The 20,637-nt window shown below is 35.8% G+C and overlaps 1 protein-coding gene and 2 long non-coding RNA genes across 4 annotated transcripts in view; all 3 read left to right on the top strand.

The window, feature by feature from the left end:
* Window positions 1–20,637, top strand: part of LOC139130643 (Krueppel-like factor 12) — a 77,839-nt gene that overhangs the window by 9,677 nt on the left and 47,525 nt on the right. The window lies entirely within an intron of this gene.
* Window positions 2,616–12,617, top strand: LOC139130644 (uncharacterized). Its single transcript, XR_011551930.1, has 5 exons — window positions 2,616–4,365; window positions 6,673–6,734; window positions 7,251–7,476; window positions 7,942–8,103; window positions 9,274–12,617. It is a non-coding gene; the product is annotated as an uncharacterized lncRNA (long non-coding RNA).
* LOC139130645 (uncharacterized) lies at window positions 14,055–20,146 on the top strand. Its single transcript, XR_011551931.1, has 3 exons — window positions 14,055–17,029; window positions 18,982–19,033; window positions 19,379–20,146. It is a non-coding gene; the product is annotated as an uncharacterized lncRNA (long non-coding RNA).

Raw genomic sequence — 20,637 nt, 5'->3', positions numbered from 1 at the left:
TGGCAGCAATATTCAACAGTTTCAGTCTTGGCATTCTATGATAGCTGATATTACTGGGAAAATGTTAATTGTGTTGAGTGACACTGTTCATTATTGTATAATCAAGTTAATTGTTAAGGACAGCAAAAGCACCAACAGTGTGATTTGAATATTCCAATATGGCAGCCTCCTATCAACAGTGTTGAAATGATCATCAATCTTTTATTTGTTTTTTGATCTTTGAATATCCAGATCATTGTCTCAAAAATTTCTTAAGTTACAGTGATTGTAATTGTCACATGTACAGTAGGGGAAAAAGATTTTAATTCTGATTTAGGACTGAAAATTCCACCTGTCCACTTGAACAAGTGCTTTTCAGATCTGCCAGTCCATGGCCTCAAAGTGCCTGTCTGAGACAAGGAAACATGCATTATATATTTTGAGCTATGATTTATAATAAAGTTAACTAGAATAAGAAAGAATTGCATGTCAGCTGAGAGACAATATACATTGTCTATTGATTGGGAATCTGAGTTACCCTAAGTGTGGTGTTGTAAGAGTGGACTCAGAACGCTCAGTGAACTTTACCCCAAAACTACAATCTAGCTCTAGATCTAGAAGTTATGGTTTACGGTTAAGTTTGATTTATTAGTTTACTTTTGGTACATGTATACGGTATATATACCAATTATAGCCTTTATGGTTAGTCGCTGGAGTGTGGATGTATGTATTATGTATGTATGTGTGTATGTATGTATATAAATTATGTCCGTCTAAATAAAAAATTTGAAAAACGCAGCGCAAACAATCTTGGTATTTGGTGTACATTTGCACCTAGGCTGGAGATGTGAATTTTTCAAATGAAACTATCAGTGTCCAAAATATGTACATGCAAAAACTCGGAATGCAGATTCCTTTACATGACTTTTGTTAGTTTTCATCAAATTTTGGTGAAATTGGCATACTTGTATTTCTTGGGCATTTTAAATTATCTCTAATACTGCTCGTTGGATTGCTTTGAAACTTGGTATACATGATTTTACAGGTAACCTTTGATATGTGAAACTTTTGGTGACATTTGCACATCTGTATTTTAGACAATTATACCCATTTTTGTCAAAAATTCCACTTCTCTAAATAACCTGGTTTTCGGATTGCTTTTGAAACATGGTATGCATGTGCCTAGGGGTAAACTCAGTTGATTTTCTTGAAATCATTGTGAAATTTGCATATTTGTACTTTGGTCATTTTTCCTTTTTTTGTCAAAAAATCTTCTTTGACATTGCTGGCCCGATTGCTTCGAAATTTGACATGAAGGTTCTTTGGGATGAGCTATATCGGATTTGTTCACATTTGTTTTTGGTCTAAAGCAAAATTCCAAATATCTCATTTTTGAAGTGGTCCGATTGCAAAAACTTAAGAGCCGCTGCACATTTCAACTTTGTAGTTGGTATGTAGATGCACACTCAACTATATGGGAATTGTTCAAGTGAAGTTATCATTTACCCAAAACACGCTATTGAGCAGCAAAGGTGTAAAGTTGGTGAAAATTTCAGATTCCCCTGAAAATTTGTATTCAAGTACCTTAGATAGATCTCATATGTGATGTTCACTTTTTAAATGATATCTGGAATTGTGATCAGGGCAGCTGACACACTACGTTTTACAGAAATGTAGCATTGAAGTAGCCATATGTTGAGTCAATAAAAAGTTTTTCGATACAGATCTCCTAAAAGTATGCAGGATAAATGTACAAAAACAAAGGAAAATGTCATCTCTACAGATCACAAACATGGCCCCTTCTTAATCCAGGAAGATCATGCTATGAATCACAATATTTTACATCTGTTTGGATGTCAGTTTTGTTCAGAACAACAAAAATTGTGGAATCACTTTGAAATTTGGTGTGCAAGGTTTCTGCATTTTTATGAAATTGTTTGCCACTGTACGTCAAATAATATTATACACCTTTTTTAGTCCAATTTTACTGGGAAAATGTCAAAATTAAAGAGGCAATCCCATTTGGTAACATTTTAAAACACATTTTTTTTTAATGCCAACGGTCGATATTGACGTGGCGACTGAGGGTGGATCGCGAGATATCGATAAAAACATGTCATTTCCCGAGTGTATTTTTCACATCCCGAAGTTTTACGATCGTTTCTGATTATGACGCGAAATCCACCGAAGGTTTGTTGTTGTGCTGATTGACGATATTCTAGGGAGTCCATAATAAGTTCGAACGACGCAATTTTACCTCCCACTGCGAAGACTTTATAATGAGCATTATGCCTTTACCACAGGTCAGTTTTTGAAAACTTCTTCTTAGCTTTGTCGTTGTCATTATTCCAAATCAGTTGTATTATATTTTTAACCAATACCACATAAACATAAGTTTTTACGTGTTAAATATTAGCCGCCTCCGATGACTACATTTTGTCGTCTGCCACACAGTACATGTGACGTGGTATGCGTCTATGCATACCACGCGGTAGCCGCATGTATCAACCACACGTAACTTGGCTAGTCACCTATACGAATTCTGGTGGAATCAGCAAAAGTTGTTTTTCGTTTTATCACCAAGTCAGTAAGACTCAACTTTCTCCCATGGGGCATAACCGATCACCGAGGCAAGTGGTACTGTGGCGTACAGCAGCGTCAGTGTAGACTCGTACTCCATAGCTTAGTTGACAATGGCCAAAGTGCCGAACGTTCGATGTTCGGAAGCTGAATTTAGGTGGGCCACCGGAATTCAAACTTTTACTTTTTTGAAGACATGTTTTTATCGATATCTCACAATCCGTGCGAAGTCGCCACGTCAAATATCGACCGTTGGCACTAAAAAAATGTGTTTTAAAAATGTTACCAAATGGGAGTGCCACTTTAAAGTGTTTTGGGGATGCACTGCACTGAGCAATTGCAAGCAAACTGGGAACACATTGAGTGTGTTTGCTATGAAAGCTCACAGAATGAAATTTCAACCCATGCACTGCAATGCACGGAGTAGATCAGCAGCATAATTTCACTCAAAGTCACAGGTTTTGGATTGACCACTATTAACTTCGTGAAAAAGTGAAAGTCTCCTTTTACCCCATGTTTATGTGTTTGAGGTAAAATGGCGTCGAATAAAACCTAAAGTTATTGTACTCCGCGTCAAAGTAATTGGACCTCACGTCTTCTGCTATTGAAACTTACGGTATGACAAAACTCCATAGGTTATAGACGCAGGTGTATAATATTGTATTTTACATATATCTATGGTTTAATGCCTGTAAATTTGGTTTGCTGAACCTTAAAAATAGATGTACAGATCTGATGCTCACGGTTCTTGGTAGATATAGGAAGGGGATTTGTGTTCCAAAATTTCCCCATACTTTTAATAAGTTTGTTTCTGAAATATTATTGCATTATGATTTACTGAATCTTTTAGCTCCAATATTAGCATGTATATATGCAAATAAGGTATTCTTATAAGGTGGGAAAAGGGCTGTCTGTGTGTATATATGTCTGTTACTCTGTCCAGATTAAAAGCACAAAAACCGCAACACCTAGAGTCTTCATATTTGGTACTTAGAGGCATCCTAGATTTGAGATGTGAATTTGTTCAAATCAAGAGGTTTGTGTCCAAAATATGCAAATGAGTCACAAAAAAGTGATAATCGGTGAAGATGCTGCAACTCAGGAACCACTGGGCAGAATGTGTTGATATTTTGTGCGTTGGTAGATAGCATCAATCATTTGTGAAACTGTCAATTTTAGAGACATCTTTAAGTTTGTATTTTTAAGATTTTTTTTCATTTTTAGGTTGAATAGCTGTGTTCTTCAAAAATACTTGTTGAAGAGTCTTAAAACTTGGTGTCAAGGGTACTACGGATTATCCATGTATTTTATATGTTTTTGAATGGTGATGTTTTGGTTGTTTTATTTTTTTTTAATTTAATTTTTGGTTAAACCATAAAGGTTTGAATTTTTATTATTTCTTGACTGGAACTGCTCTTTGTAACTATTTGTGGGTAATATATGGAGGGTGTAATTCAAAATGGGAGTAAATACACAAATGAAAAAAAGAACTTAAAATTTTGAAAGTCAGTGTTCTAGGTCAATTTATTTTTAATTGCATCATTGCTGCAGTACAGAGCTATGGTAACTCTACCTATTTAAAGGCATCATTGCTGTTGTGGTGATCATGTAGCACCCTGTTGTTCCATGCTGGAAAGAGACATGTAATTTAGGGAATAGTAACAATTGCTGTAATAGCCAAATTGTGACATAATACAAGCTATTGTTCGTATGAATCAACATTGAAGTTGGAACACGTGTACTCAGGACTTCTAGATCTTTACCTGCGCGTTGCAGGGTTTCAGCGTGTACTTCACCAGTCAGCAGGTAAGCTATTCTGTATGTCTATCAATAGCTGTTTTAGAATGTACATGTATGGTCTATCATATTTATGCATATTTTCACATTGAGAGGTGGTGCATGGTGGATTGTAGTTTATGAATGATTGTGGTATGTATTGTATATGAACTGTAGCGTGACCCTTTCTCAGTTGTGCGCTTGTAAAATTGTTCATAACGGCATTACCGAGTCAAAATGTTCTGAAATTACAATCTTGATTACATGTTGTGAATTTACTTTGAGATTGAGTGAATTGTGTAGCACGAATTTTGATATGAATTTGATTTAAAATGGTGATGTCCATGTCTGGTCAAGCTGCATGTTGATTATTGTCTGTTCAGCTACATAATTACATTGCCCTGAGTGGAGGGACTGTGATTCAGTCTTATTCTGCATGGCAGGGCTGTGTGGTACCGGCGTTATATGGCCTCCCACCACAGCCTTGCTGACTGCCATAAACAAAACTGCTGGTAGTGTCTCAGAGTTATGGCGCACAGTTTGTGCGCTGAAAACAGCTGATTTTGAATCCAAAATTTGCATTGATCTTCGTTTTAGAGCACACTCACCTCGCCTGTTCTAATCTTTACAGTTCTAGGAACGTGAAAATTTGAACATTGATTCATATTTCTTGCGATCGAGAAATTACATGATTAATACTGTTACACATTACAGCCATGTCATTTGTATTTGTTTCGGCACCGTGTCTCGTACGATTTTAGTCCCGGCACAAGTGAGCGTAAGCCTGAGTAGAGTGCATGTGCATACAAAAGCAAAATTATAACATGGCAAAATACATTTTTTATTCCGATGTGACTGTCCGTTTTCAAACTCTATCTCCTCCCTCGATTTCGGGGTCAACATAGGCAAGCAGTATATTATTGGAATTGTATTAAGTTGTACAACAATCCAATATTGACCATTTCTCAAAATCCATGTTTCTAATCAAGAAATGGCCAAAATATCTTAAAAAATCTTATTTTTCACTAAATAATTGCGCTTAAATTTCCAAAAATCCGTCAAATAAAAATCTGAGAACAAACTTTTACTCAGAGCAAGCATGGCAATGGCGTATGCACTCGTCCAGGCTTCATTAATAACAAAACCAGAGAGGATATAGCTAAAATATCCCCAAAAAGCCAAAAAAAAGAAAACTTATTGATAATTTTTCACTGATATGGATCTTTGGGTAGAAAAATGCTATAAAGATCCAGAAAAAAAGTGAAAAATGTACGTCTTTCAGGCTATCACATGGAAGTAACTGCGAATGAGGATTAAAAGTCATGCTTATGAATTCGACCTCAATTTTCAGCTGATGCTATTTTGGGCACAGCTTTAGTCATATTTGTAATGGAACCCTCAGTGGTGGAATGGTGATCTCTGTGTGCACGAAAGGTGTTGAATCATGGGATAAACCACATACTGTGCATGGCACAGATGTTGATCTTTTGGTGATGTAATGGCGTGCATTGATAAGTAGTAGTATCATGTCAATCAACTGCTGATTTGCATATTTAATAAATTTTCGTAATTAGACTGATCTGTTAAGAAGTTATTCATCAAATTTCATGAAACTTGGTACAGATGTTGAGCTTACATTATGTTGAAGTGTCATGTCAATTAACTGCTAATTTGCATACTTAATGAATATTCATAATTAAGCTGATATAGCGAGAAATGGTTCATCAAATTTCATGAAACTTGGTACAGATGTTTAGCTCACATTGCTTTAGCATTAAGTAAAGACACAATGCAGTATCACGTTAATCACTATTTAATTTGCATATGTGATGAACTTTCCAAATTAAGTGATATGTCCAGAAACACTCCATCCACTTACATGAAACTTTGTACAGATGTTGATCTCACAGTGTTGTAATACAATTCATTGACACTTGGCTGTATTGTAAATGAAATGTGGTATACATGATAATCAGTCAGTGTTATAATATAATGCAAAAATGTTTGGCAACATAATGTTGATTAATAACTAATTGACTTATTTAATGACCTTTTGTAATTAGGGTGGCAGCCCACTTTGGTTTTACGTTTTCGCCACCATGCAACTCATTCTTAACCTTAGACCCCATTAATGAACAGAGCTCTATCCTCTCTAAGGACTTGTAATCAAAGTACCAATTAATAATTGGGGACTGTGTTATCAATGATGACTTTTTCAAAAAAGCATTGAAGTTGTAGGGTGCTTGAACATCAATTTAACTCATTTATCAGTTTTTACCAAAAGTATAATTTATCTCTACCACTCTGTAAATAGTAAACTTTGTTCTTAATACATAGGTTGATAATACGTCAGCATGCCAGAGAAGAGATATTTGTGAAAATCAGTTGTGAAACAAAAAGTAAGTGTGTACCAAAGTCTGCTCGGGGTGAGAAAATCAAGTAGGCTAAGGGCTTGGATCATCAGTTATAAGTCTAGTCTATAATTCTGTTGAATTATTAGAATTTCTGTTCAGTTAATGGTATTGAAGATTTGCTTCACAATGTCACTCCATATAGTATCTCTCTCAGTCCCTACTTCACAGTTTGTGTCTGCATGCAGGTGTATCTATGGTGTGTTTGTGTATGAAAAATATTTGGCCACCCTGACCCATATCATAGTATATGATCCATTGCCTTGTTGTTTAATTTCACTTTTGTGCCAGTAACTATTCATTCACAACTGTCTGGCATTCCGGTCAAACTTGAACTTAATATAGCAGTACCTGTTAACACTGTTTTAACACTATACGCAATTCTTTTTTTTTTTGGTCCTGTTATTTTGATAATAAGTGAATATACATGTTTCCTATATAATTAATTTAGCCATTTTAGCTTGTTTTGTAACTTATTAACATTTTTCCCCTTGCATTATTTAGATTCAGGATAAAAAAGCACACACCAACATGGTCAGCTGAAACAATGTTACAAAGAACTATGACAATGGCAGATTTGTCTGGCCAGGCTAAAGTCACTCTCTTGGGTCCACTCTGCTATGATACCGAATTCAAAACTGGACAAGTTATCATGGTATACATTGTAAGGAAATCTCCAAGTTATGATAGGATCACTTCTTGGTTAAAGACTATCATATCAGCAATGATGGTAAGCGACACAATGTTGACCCTTGATAGAGTCATTCCAATTTAAGATATCAATATCGGAGACCGTAGTCTGAACTTTTCTATAATAATTACAAATATTGTAACATTGTAAAACACATTTGAACAATTTAAAGATTAACATAAATACATACAATATAAAATGTGATATTTTTTATGAGGTCCCTAGAAGAGACTTACATCATTGTTATGATGGAATCTGCAAATTTGTATTGTCAAGTCTGTCATTTTATATTTTATGTACAATTTTAAACAAATTCTTCCCTCATTAATTGTAAGGCAATTACAATGTGATGTATGTTTTGTAATTTGAAACAACTTTTGCCATTTGGTCACAGTGTCAATAAAACCACTTATCAAAGTACTTTGAAAGTGTCACTATGCATTACGGATGATCTAAAACTGCTGTGTTTCATTCTAAAACCAAAATTCTTATCTGCCATTTCAGGACAAAGAAGAAGCGGTAAAAGTTTTTGACAACCTATCTGATGACACTGATGCTTCTTCATATTGAATAACAGCTTCAGTGTATGCTTTAGCTCGGCTAAAACCGGTTCATCTGTGCTCAACTCAGATTTGTGATCAGCATAAATGTAAATGACAAAAATATGTAAGAGCCTTCTTCTTATCATTTTAGCAATAGATATGGAATCCAGCTGTTAGCACTACAGATCAAGAATTGATGTTTGCACATACATGCTCCTCTCATATAGGACTAGCTTGTTCCCTAAATACAGTAGGTGTTTTCAGACAGATTGTACATATCTGTACCACATTTCAGCTCCTCATGAAACCTGTTTAAAAACAATTCCATTGTCAGTCAATTGTGATGCAAACCCTTTTGATTATGATTTCTTTGTTGGTGTGCACCTAGATTTACACAATTTTACATGCTATTTCAATGCTCTCTCTGACATCGTTTCACCAATTTGAAGGGAGGATTACCCAGACTGAATTGTTATATGTCTCCTATAGGTTCTGTAAGTAGATTTCCATCAACCATAAGGCATGTTATTTCTAGTTCTCACAAACAGAGGAAAATATTTACTGTAACAGTGGCACAAGTTTCGGACCTCAAAATTGAATGTCTGGCATTACTGAATTGTTTGCAGTTAATACAACAATGTCATATCCCTGGGATCGTTTTTGTTCTAGTATGTAAGCGGATTATGGAGGTGTCATAGCCTTTTGTTTTCCATTGAAATTGTAATGTAGTTAGTAAATTTTCTGATGAGACAATCTGGCGCCAAAGCAGGCCTTTAAATACTGTAATAAAAGCATTACAAATTGAAAATTGCTGACATTTTGTCACTATCAAGATTTCTTCCCCTTGCAAAAGAAATCTCCCAATACATATTCAGTAACACAAGACAAAGCCCTGTCAATGTGCATAGGTCAAGTTTGTCGGCTCTCACAGTGTTGCCTTTATGTGATTTGAAGTTCATGATAATATAAAGTTTCCCTTTAATAAACCTTCAAGAGACACAAATCAACCATGATAACCTTCCCATTTTACTACCAGCAACAATACATCAGAACTTAGCAATTACTCTGTACCAATTAGCTGCAAGAAATGAACAAAAGTATTCTGACGATATTCTGTAACAATACTTCTCCCATTATTGTTGCTTATTAATATTGGAAGTGGCTCTTTTATGTACTCTATGACATCTGGTGCCCCAAACAGTAAAAAGACAGAATTTCCCATTTTTATTTTGTCTACAACACACCATGTTTCTTCATTCTAATCTTTCACACTGGGATATAATTATCATTTCAGATGTGCTTTCTGAAAGAAGATTTGGTCCCCAGAATCACAATCTAGTGTAGTTATTAAACTGCTCCTCAAAGATGCTGTTCAGTCAACCACATACAAAGTTTTCCATAAGCAAGCAAAGATTCTTCAACACCATCTCAAAAAGACAACACAAACAACACAGAACAGCAATTGCACAAAGAGCTGTCCAATGTCTGTAATGGCAAACCTATTGTATTCAAAATGAATACTATAATACCATCACTGACATTAAAGAGTTGGCGAGATCTGGGTGTCCGTATGTGAGGATCAAGTCTGTGTTTCAGTCACCAAGAAGTTAGAGTGAAGATTACAAGTGAAAGACAGGGCTAGAATTTAGTCACACCATTTGGTGAAGAAACTGGTGCTAGGTTTGAAAATGAATTTTGCAACCCTTAAAACTTATAAAGTAGTTGAATTTGATTTTAACTTTTCTCCTCAAAGATTCCGTTCAGTCAATCATGTAACAAAATTTTCCAGAAACAAGCTAAGATTCTTCTAAGCCATCTCAAAAAGACGTGTACGATACAACAATGAACTATCCAATATGTTTGTGGTGGCATACCTATTGTATTCAAAATGAATCTAGTAGTATCATCATTTACATTAAAAGACTTGGCTAGAAAATCTGATTGTCCATTTGTGAGGATCACTTAGTCTGTGTTTCTGTCACCGAGCAGTTATTGTTAAAGTTACGCAGAAAAATTAAAGTTGTAGCTAGGTCATACCATTTAACCCTTTGAGTGCCATTGTAACCTAGACAATTTTTTTCAGATTTTTTTCCAAAGTTTTGATCAAAAACTGTGGCCAATAAAAAGTGATATCCATTCAGTGCAAAAATGTCTAAAATCATTACCAAAAACTTCATAAAAATTGGTAAAATGTTGAACTGAAATTTTGGTAGGAAAAAGTACAGCACTGGAAGGATTAATGCAGAATATAGTGTTCGTTTGAAAAATATTTTTTGCTGCCTTTTAAACTATTTATACGCTAGTTGATTTGAAACATTTAATTTTGTTTTACATTTCAGTGATTAAAAACTTACCGATCACCATTTGGTGAACAAAGACAAAGTTTATTTTATGTTATTATCAACTATATTTTTAATTAAAAACAATATTTTAACCTGTCAAATTCTCAAATTTTTATTTACGTGTGCATGTATACATGTCTGTCCAAGTCAAAAACTTTATCTACTTCGTCTACCCTATGCATATTTGCACAATTACTGAAATAACAGATGTGGCTGCATTAGATGGTTCAGCCCATCAACCATCCAGCTTCTGATTATTGCTGGGTCATCCACTTTTCTTTTAGAATTTTAGTCTCACACTAACTGGTACAACAAACAACAAGACCACAATCCCTAAAGGTTGACCTAGATGTGGATATGTGCATACTAAGTCTGTCTGCTACTTTTGGATCAGATTTTCACGTCATCACTACTAGAAAGTACAGTTCATGTACAGAGCCATAATACTCAGGCATATCTCAACCGATTTTATTCAAAGTTTGTACAATGACATTAACCTACCATATGTCATACATATGTACGTGAATTTGTTTCATGATATGATCCAATATGGCTGCATGGCAGCCATTTTGTTACAATTTGTTGACGTCCTTTGGGCACGTACGATTTTATTCATCAATTTTATTCAAACTTAGTGCAAGGACATTGACCTATGTCATACATATGCACATTGATTTGTTTTGTGATACAATCCAATATGGCCGCCGTGTGGCCATTTTTTTCCCGATTTTTTCATGTCCGGAACCATGACTCAGACATGTATCATGTATCAATTTATTCAAAGTTGGTACAAGGACATTGACTTATTTATACATATGTATGTCGATTGGTTTCACAAGATGGTCAAATATGGCCACATGGTGGCAATTTTGTTATGGTTGTTTCATGTCGAGAGCCATAACTCTGTCAACTCTCAACTGATCTTATTCAAAGTTGGTACACGGACATTGACTTATGTAATACATATACGTGTTGATTTTTTAAACAGTAAGATCAAATATCGCTGCATGGCGGTAATTTTGTTACAATTTTCTAATGTACAGAGCCATAACTCAGACATATTTCCACCAGTATCATTCAAAGTTGGTACAAGGACATTGACCTATTTCATACATATGCTCGTCAATTTGTTTCACGTCACGTAGCAGTAACATGTCAATCATTGAAGTTTCATAATTAGGCTGATATGTCAAGAAATACTGCACCAAATTTCATGAAACTTTGTACAGATGTTAAGCTCACATTGCTTTAACATTGAAAAAGACATTTCTCAGCGTCATTTTAATTAATTTGTAATTGCATATGTACTGAACTTTCCTAATTAGAGTGATATATCCACAAATTAATACAATGTTAAATTTGATGAAACTTGATACAGATTTCGATCTCATAGTTTGTTGTAAATACTGCATCAAACTTTATGAAATATGGTACCAGTGATAATCTGTTATCAGATTATCAGATTATCACCAGATATCACCAGATCACCAGATTATCAGATTATCACCAATCAGATTATCACCAGTGATAATCTGATCATCAGTGATAATCTGTTTTATCACATGCACAAGCCAAGTTTGTCGTCTACGAACAAAAAATACGGGATTTATTCTCTGGTCGTTCTACGTCACGACAACCCGCGTCTATGTCATCAGTTTTGGTGCGCCAGACCTTTTTTTTGTCGATCTTCGGTGTGCTCGTAAATATGTAAACAAACAACATGGCGGCCGATGTTTCTCTCACGATCAAAAGTCATGTAATGAAATCGATATTTTCACAGACTACGACATTACTAATCCGAACAATGTAAACACAAGAGTGTACCGCCTGTATATTCCGAAGGAATTACGTGAATAATTTGCAGAAACAACGAACTCGAAGCTGGTCGCGTATACCGTGGGTTCCGTACGCATTGCAAACAGGGTCAGGCGCGACATTTACAGTGTTCGCGCCGTCGAGATTCAGTCGATATTTGTTCCCGAAAAATAGCGTATCTTCGTCTGTGATAAATTTCTAGGACTATGCTATCTCCGAAATAGAGTATAACTTTGAGGAAGGTAGCCTACGTGTAGACCGAGAGCTCTCATTTGCTCCACACACGAACGAATGTGAGCGCTAACGCACACGACGGACTGGAAATAATTGACAACTTGTGCACGGCGTACTGATATTTATTCCTAAAGTAGTTCAAAAGTTTAAACGCGGAATCGTCATGGAAAACTTATTTTATTTTGCAAAAAATAACGAATTCTTGGCTTGTGCATGTGATAAGTATATTATTCCCTAATATTTTTCTTCGTTCAGCAAAGGAAAATACGAGTGACGTAATGACCGTGTCACCACGAGTCGGAGACGAGTGGTGACACGGTCATTACGTCACGAGTAGTTTCCTTCGCTGAACGAAGAAAAATATTAGGGAATAATATCTAATTATCATATACCCATGACCGTATCCTTGTCTCCTCTGACGCGTCGTGACGTGGAACGTAAAACATCAGTCTGATACGGCACGTTATACGTCATCAATTGTTGTTTATTTCCGATTTTGATGTTATGATGTTCATCTTGCATTTAACGATCAAATCAATAATTTTCACTTGAATCAAAATTTACCAATATAAAACGAAACATATTACTAGGACATATGAATTTAACGTTCCTTTATTTCAGATATAAAGAGAGTTACAAGACAGGTTGTTGTAGAAAATTAAAAGTTGATGTTTACAATCTGTTGTATTTCGCGCTACTTCATCGTTCCTGTTCACGTCAGCCATGGTTCAGCAAGAGTTATTAATGTAAATTCAAACTTACAATATTGTCCGTGTAATAATTATCCACCAGAACACCCGGAAGGTGACCAGAATTAGTAAATTGGCTCCATTCCTTTTCTGAACTGCGGTAAATTGCACTGAAATAATCCTGTTTAGACTGTGTACACTCGACACGATGCGATTGACGACTTGATCAGCTGTTGTAAACAAACAAGTATCAATGCGCTCAGACCAGCGGCAGAATATAAAAAGCTAGTCCCTTCGAAAGACTGACAAAAACTAATAAAATTTCTTTATTTTAAATTACCTTTTACATAAATATACGGTCATGGGCATATGATAAATCGGTTATCCCACGATATCAGCGCTTGATGCAAAAATGTTTTGCAACATCCTGTTGATTAATTCCTAGTTGACTCATTTTATAAACTTTAGGATAGTGGCCCATATTGGTTTTATGTTTTCATCACCATGGAACTCATTCTTGGCCATTGAGCGCCATCTGTTTCAAAGTATTTTTATCACAGACCTAATTAATGAAGAGGACTCTATCCTCTCTGAGGACTTGTAATCAAAGTACCCATTAACAAGTGGGGACTGTGTCATCAACGATGACTTGTTAACAACAAATCTATTGTTGAAAACTCTGGCGCTTTCTAACACATGACAGTAAATAAGACAACAAACATTTACCATCAACTTTCTTAACCACAAAGCTAAATTGAGTATGCCAAAGTCATTTAGATACTGGCTTGTTTCTGCATATGAAAAGAGGGAAGATGTCTCGAACCTCAAGCTCCACAACATACTTTATACATACAATACAGACATTAACAATTAAGTGATAGGTCATGTGCAATGTTTCCAGGCCAATGTGTGAAGGAACTGTGAATCAACTCATTGTTAGGGACTGGTCAGTATCTTTGGCCGGGGGGGGGGGGGGGGGGTGGATTCATGGGGGGCGGGGGTCTAACCCTGTTTTTGACTTTGGTGATAGGGGGGTCACCATGTTTTTGAAATGCCCAAAAGGGGGTTGTGTTTTTGAATTTCAACACGGGCTCATACTTGCCTAAAATGCATTGTGCCAGCCACAAATTTCTTCATTCAGTTGCATTTTTCGAGCGTGTAACTTTAATAATAATAAGACAAATTTTTCAGAGCCCCCTCCAAGTGCGAAACTTTAATGTATCAGACATATACCGGTGTATATATCAGAGATATCTGTATGTTTACAATTTTTGGCGCACATTTCAGCCGTGTTACTTTAAAATATAAAACCTATTTTTCAGCATGCCCTTCAGCCGCATGACTTTCATATATCAGAGATATATATCAAAGATATCTGGATGTTTAATATTTTTGGGCGCGGTACTTTAATATACCAGAGATATATGTCAGAAATATCTTGATATCTGTGAATTGAAAGTCTGTTTTGCAAAGTGTACTAATCATTACAAGACCTGCAGTGCATATGAAAAGCATGACAGGTTCCTGATACTTTTCTGTTTTCTCTCTGTGAATTCAGCATCAGAAAGCAACATGCATTAATATTTCGTAGTAATTGGATACAGTGACATACTTTAAAAAAAGAAAAATGACAAGATATCTTTCGTTCTCTTTGATGCAACTATTTTCCTTTGTGTCAAAGATAATTTCTGTGAAAAGTTGCTTTTCTCATGACTAAAATAATAGTTACCAAAAGGCAGTTTTTGTCATTATTTTAACCCTAGCTGTGCTTTCATGGTTTCAAAGTTAAAAGAAAAGATCCTCTCAGACACTGGACTGCATACATCAGATTTGGCTAAAACCTTTAAAATAGCTCTCTATGGCTTCTCAGGAGATGTAACTGGATGGCTGGCAAGTCTGAACACCCATCAAAATTTAGGTTAGTTTCCTGGTTGCACTCTAGGCTAATGTACCAATCATGGCAATAGTCCCTTACATGAGTCTATGGGCATAGGACAGACATAGCAGAATGCTATAGTTCCTAAATTAAATGCCCCTCTTGACGGAAGGCCAGGCGCCAGGTCCTCAGCTAATTTGTCAAGGACATTGGGCATATTATAGTTATTGTCCATAACCTGCACGCCTACACAAGTTTTGTATGTTGACACACATCAAGCATTGCTACCCTTCACAATCACATCAACATTTTTTATCCTGAGGTCTACACTTGTAAATATCCCACTTATAAATAAGTTACTTTCATAGCCCTTGAGATTTTGAAAGAAGCAAGGCACCGTACCTTGCAAAGCAGCGACAGACCTCCAGTGCCTAATAGCTTTCCATCGCCATCAGTAAGTCTTGGTAATAGAACAAGAAGAATCTTCAGACAGGATTAGTCTTGTCCAACCCAACTACGTATGGGTAGAATCCTGATTATTTCCATAAATGAAGTCAAGCACAACTATGACAGTGGCTATTGATATAGGATGATGAAGAACATCAGTGCCATATGATATGCTAGGTACATACTAACAGACTCTAAATCTTGGTAGATTCCATGTGGCTTCCAGAGTTCAGATGGTGGAACTCCCATGGGATAGGGGGCCCTTATCATAGGATATGCAGTCAAAGTGGAAATGTTAAAGTCAAAACAAAGACTTGTATGAGTTCTAAATGCCTCAGCAGTATGAAATCCAAGTAAGCTTTGTGGACACTGATGTAATTTATTCCTGGTTATCTTTGAAGGGTATTCTTTGTACCAACTTTGAATAAAATAGGTTGAAACATGCCTGAGTTATGGCTCTGTACATGAAAAAATCGTAATAAAATGGCCGCCTGGCAGCCATATGGGATCGTATCACGAAATAAATCGACGTGCACCTGTATGACATATGAAGTAATCCTTGTACCAAGTTTGAATGAAATCGCTCCAGGCGTCTCTGAGATATCTGCGTGAACGGACGGACGGATGCACAGACGCACGCATTGACATGACCAAACCTATAAGTCCCCACGGACACCACAAATACCTCTTGCACACAATTAAATTTACATAGTCACACTAAAATATACAGAGTTTTCTTCATAGTACAAGCTTATTTTGGCCACAAAATATACCTTTGAATCAGAAATTTTCAGCATTGACCTTTCCTTGTCATAACAATAGTGAATGAATAGGAGAATCCTGGGTGTACTCTGTAACTTTTCTTTTGATGATACTGTGAGTGACTTGTATTGAATAACAGATAATGAGTAACAATGGTTTTTCACTCAATGACCAATGCAAATTGATCACATAAACTTCCATATGGTATTATTATGTATACTCCTTCACTTCGCATCATCATCAGTACCCTTTACTAGCCAAGCCATCTTAAGTGAAATCTGCTGACAGTCTTCCTCTGCAACATTCGCTATGGTACTTTATGTTCAAGAAGATTAAGTTGTAGTAATCCAAGTTCTAGCAAAATCATCCTGGACAATATTAATTACATAATACCAAAATCACCTAAGGGAAAGCATTATTCCTATTGTAGATAAACAGGATTTGGATAATAGATCAAAGCAGAAAATGCTAATGATTATGATTCAGATGTGGATCCATTCACTCCAATTACTTTGTGTTCGATTGTAAGCTGACAAGACATCAGCTAGGATCTCTATCCAACAGAGTCCATCATGAAACATGGCCTTTAACCATGATCATTGGAGGAACTCCATGTTCATCCAGCTTATCACTGAAAGAATACTCCATCATCTTAAATTTTAGTCATTATATATTTGCATGTCTATCAAACTTACCTGCGTTGGATTTTTTATCTGATTGATAAGTTGCTTTCTTGGATATTTTGTAACTATCTGTACCTGTCTTTGTTACACCTAGTCTGTTATCTGCTCAATGGCTGGAGTGTGTGTCACCTTGGTTTCTACGGTCAGCTGCCACATCTGAATCATAATCATTGCTTTAAAAATGGGTATGCAAGTACTTTAGGTAAATTTTATATATATTGGTCACTTTTTAGCTGATATTTTGAGTTGTTCATATTTATGGTTACAGAAATCCCTTGATTATTTGATTCACTGAAATTTGATTTGCTAGGTCCAAAAAAACATGTTGGTTTTTGTTGGACATATCCCCACTTAGCGTGATGACTCTGCCATCCTTGTTAAATAACTAGGAGGCAGTCTGGTGCATACTATTGTCATGTAGGTGTGGCAGCATTTTTAGTATATCCAGATTGTTCATTATGGTTTAAAGAAACCATGAGCAGTCCAACGCTATTGCTGACATGCGGTTCATTTTTGACATACCACCTCTGATCAAATGTAGCAGACCATAGCCCAGTGGGGTAAGTTTCATCCCATGCCATAGAGGTAGCTTTTACTATTTCCCATCTCCTGCGTTGCCGTAGTAAGTTAGTTGATGCAGAGGAATTGAGCGAACATCTTCCGTCAATGGCAGAAGTGAGGAACACTACAAGGTCTCTTTTGATTACTATACCATCATGCAGTATACACCTGTAGCTGAGTTGAGACAATAGGTTGTCTCTACAGTGTATGATATGTAAACAGTTAATATGCAATGTTGCCTAGCAAAGCAGAAAGGGCAAAGCTTGAAAATTGAAAGTTCCAGGTTACGTGCACAATTACACTACGCCACCTGGTCCTGTTTCAGTCAGTGTCTCAGCAGATCTTAGACAAAACATGTTAATAAGGTTCATCTATTGGCATACTGATATCTGGTTGAAACGTGTGTAATTTGAATGAAATTGTGTCAAGTTCAAATAGACATGGTTTACTATCATGACATGATGACACATATACACCAAAGGAATTTTGATCACATTTTCCAAGCAGATAATGTACTCAAAAAAAAAAAGTTTACCAAAAATAAATCTGCAAAACCAGCACTACATAAAACATTCTCTAGTTCAAAAAATCACACTCAGTTGTTGAGCATAACAGCTTCCGACTTCTGGTCAATACCTTTGAGGTAAACAACCTGAAGCCACCATCAGCCAAAAAATGTCTGAAATCTTCAGAGAAACAGAGAGGAATTAGACCATATAAAGTAGCCTATGGGCATTGAAGTGGACCCTTAAATGTTTTCCACCGTCCATGACTAACAAATTTGTAGAATTTTACATGAATATTTTGGGTTGGAAGTATCATTTTCATTTTCAAAGACCCAGCCATGCTGTGATATTATGATTGCCTCTTTTCTTTTAGGGAAATAAAAATTACAGGAGGCACAATTCTAAGATAGACATTTTCAAAGTTGCACCTCGAGATTTGAAGGGTAAATACTACCAATATAATGGCAATGCAATGACTGACAGGGCTTACTGCCATACAAAAATACAAGTGCTGATTTTCTCTGACACAAATGCATATAATGATTTGAACTGCCAATATTCCACAAGTGCAAGTGTTCATCCACCAAGTACATCTTTAGAATGTCAATATCCTTCCGAAACATTTTTTTGCAAATTTGGCATGAAGGTCCCAGCGAAGCGCCTTGAACACTGATGCTTGAATGCATATGATGATGTCATTTGCTTTGGATACACATACTGAATGTAATCCCAACTGGTTGCGTAGAGTTACCATGTTAAATGTAATCTCAACAACCTCCCAAATTGTAACAACACAAAGTGGTCAGTTCATTTCATTTATGGTTCTGCTCAGCAAAAAAAATGTTACCGGTACTTTTATTGTATTTACATGTACCCTGTTGCCTCAAATCACACTGTTTTGAAGTACTTTGTATATCCCACGTATATTGTTTGTTTTGATTAGATATGCATTTACCTTGTATTCTCAATATTCATTTATATTTTCTACATAATTTTGTACCAATATATTCACACAATAACAGTGTTTTAGCAAAAATATATCTCAAAGCAAATTATTCATTAATGATCTTTTGTGATACCATTGCAGACTTAAGGATGCCTAGAAAGAAATACCGGTGTTAAAATCTGGAGTAAATCGGGTATGGAATAACCGTCTTGATTTCAACACAACCCGTTGTAGAGTATGCATAAACATTTAATTAAAATTTCTACGTGCACTATCTTTGTTGTTCTTTGAACTTATTCTTTGAATATTCACTTGCATTTTCTGCACATGAGACATTAATCTCAACTTTGGTAAAAAACCTTTTCTTTAGAAACTGCTAAATTTCAACAATTAGTACAGCTGCCATGGCTTGCACTCATAAATACGTTAAGAATTGCACACTTGTTTAAATTATCAATCAATACTTACTATTGTAAACATGAACCGTAACTGATTTATAGACCTTTGTTGACTGATTTTCTTATTTTCTTCTTTACAGGGTACTCTGGAGATAACAAAGCAGAGAACTGTCACCGTACCTTGTGCAATGCAACAAATTGACACAAAAGTAATACTGTAATCAGTACACTTGACAGCACCATCCAATATGTAAATAAAGAAAGTAAACTTGACAGTAGCAACCAACTAGTAAACAAACAAAGTACAAGTAACAGTACCAACATACTTGTAAATGAGATAACAAGTAGAAATGCATAAAAAAACCTTGTGATGATGTAAATAGAGGAGTACTCTTTCCCAATAAATAAGTTAACAAAAAATTGTACATGACAGAACTGAAAAATATGTAAATAACCAAAGGGAACTTGCTTGCGCCAACCAACATTAAAAACTAGTTTTTGTACGTGGTAGTAGTACTTATCAAAGAAATACCCAATTTAGTGCTTCATCCAGAGGCTAACAGTGCACATGCAATTCATTAATTTCCCCTTGAACGTGATCACAAAGCTGCCTCATGACCAAAGTAGATCTAGATAAAATTGTGCACCTTGGGGATGGACTGTATAATTCCATCATTTGTGATTTGAAACTCAGTGGAAAATTTGCTCATGACATGCTTATGTTAGATGATTTACTACACACTGCATTTATTATTGATATAAGTACAAAAAGTTGAAACATACCGCTATGATCATTCACTAGATGTATTTTGATGATTTTTTCATAACAGACCTCAAGCTCGTAAACTTTTTTTATTACAGCATATATTACATTCTATTTTAAATAAACTTTATATTCGTTATACATACTTGTCTCGTTTCACTAGTCTCACTGTGTCTACAATTACAAATACACCATTTCCAGTGTTGCACAACAAACAATTGATACATGTCATTGCCAATAAGTTACAATTACTTTGCGTATTGACATGCAAACTATTATCATAATACCAAACCCCATCTAAACACCAAAGTCACTTCTGTTCCAGTGCCAGTGATACTGTTTGTAGTCCTGCTGTCTACAACTTGGAACTTATCAGATAGGGGTTGCCTGCTGTTGTCAGCAGCAGTGTCCATTAACGTTTCACATTCCTGGCTGCTTCTCCAAGAAAACTAGTCTGATAGCTTTGAAATTTAATTGGCAGGTTTCTTAGGGTAACCTTTGTAAGATGTCTTTAAAATGTGTCAAAATTTGCATAGTTTATCTTTGGGGCAGGTTTTTTTCCAATTTTTGTTCAAAAAATCATTTTCTCTGAAACCACTTTTCCAAGTGCTTTTAAACTTAGCATGTAGGTTCTCT

The sequence above is a fragment of the Ptychodera flava genome, chromosome 4, assembly GCF_041260155.1.
Source record: "Ptychodera flava strain L36383 chromosome 4, AS_Pfla_20210202, whole genome shotgun sequence".
NCBI lineage: Eukaryota > Metazoa > Hemichordata > Enteropneusta > Ptychoderidae > Ptychodera > Ptychodera flava.
Note: the sequence above shows the minus strand (reverse complement) of the source record. Positions and strands in the feature narration are given on the sequence as shown.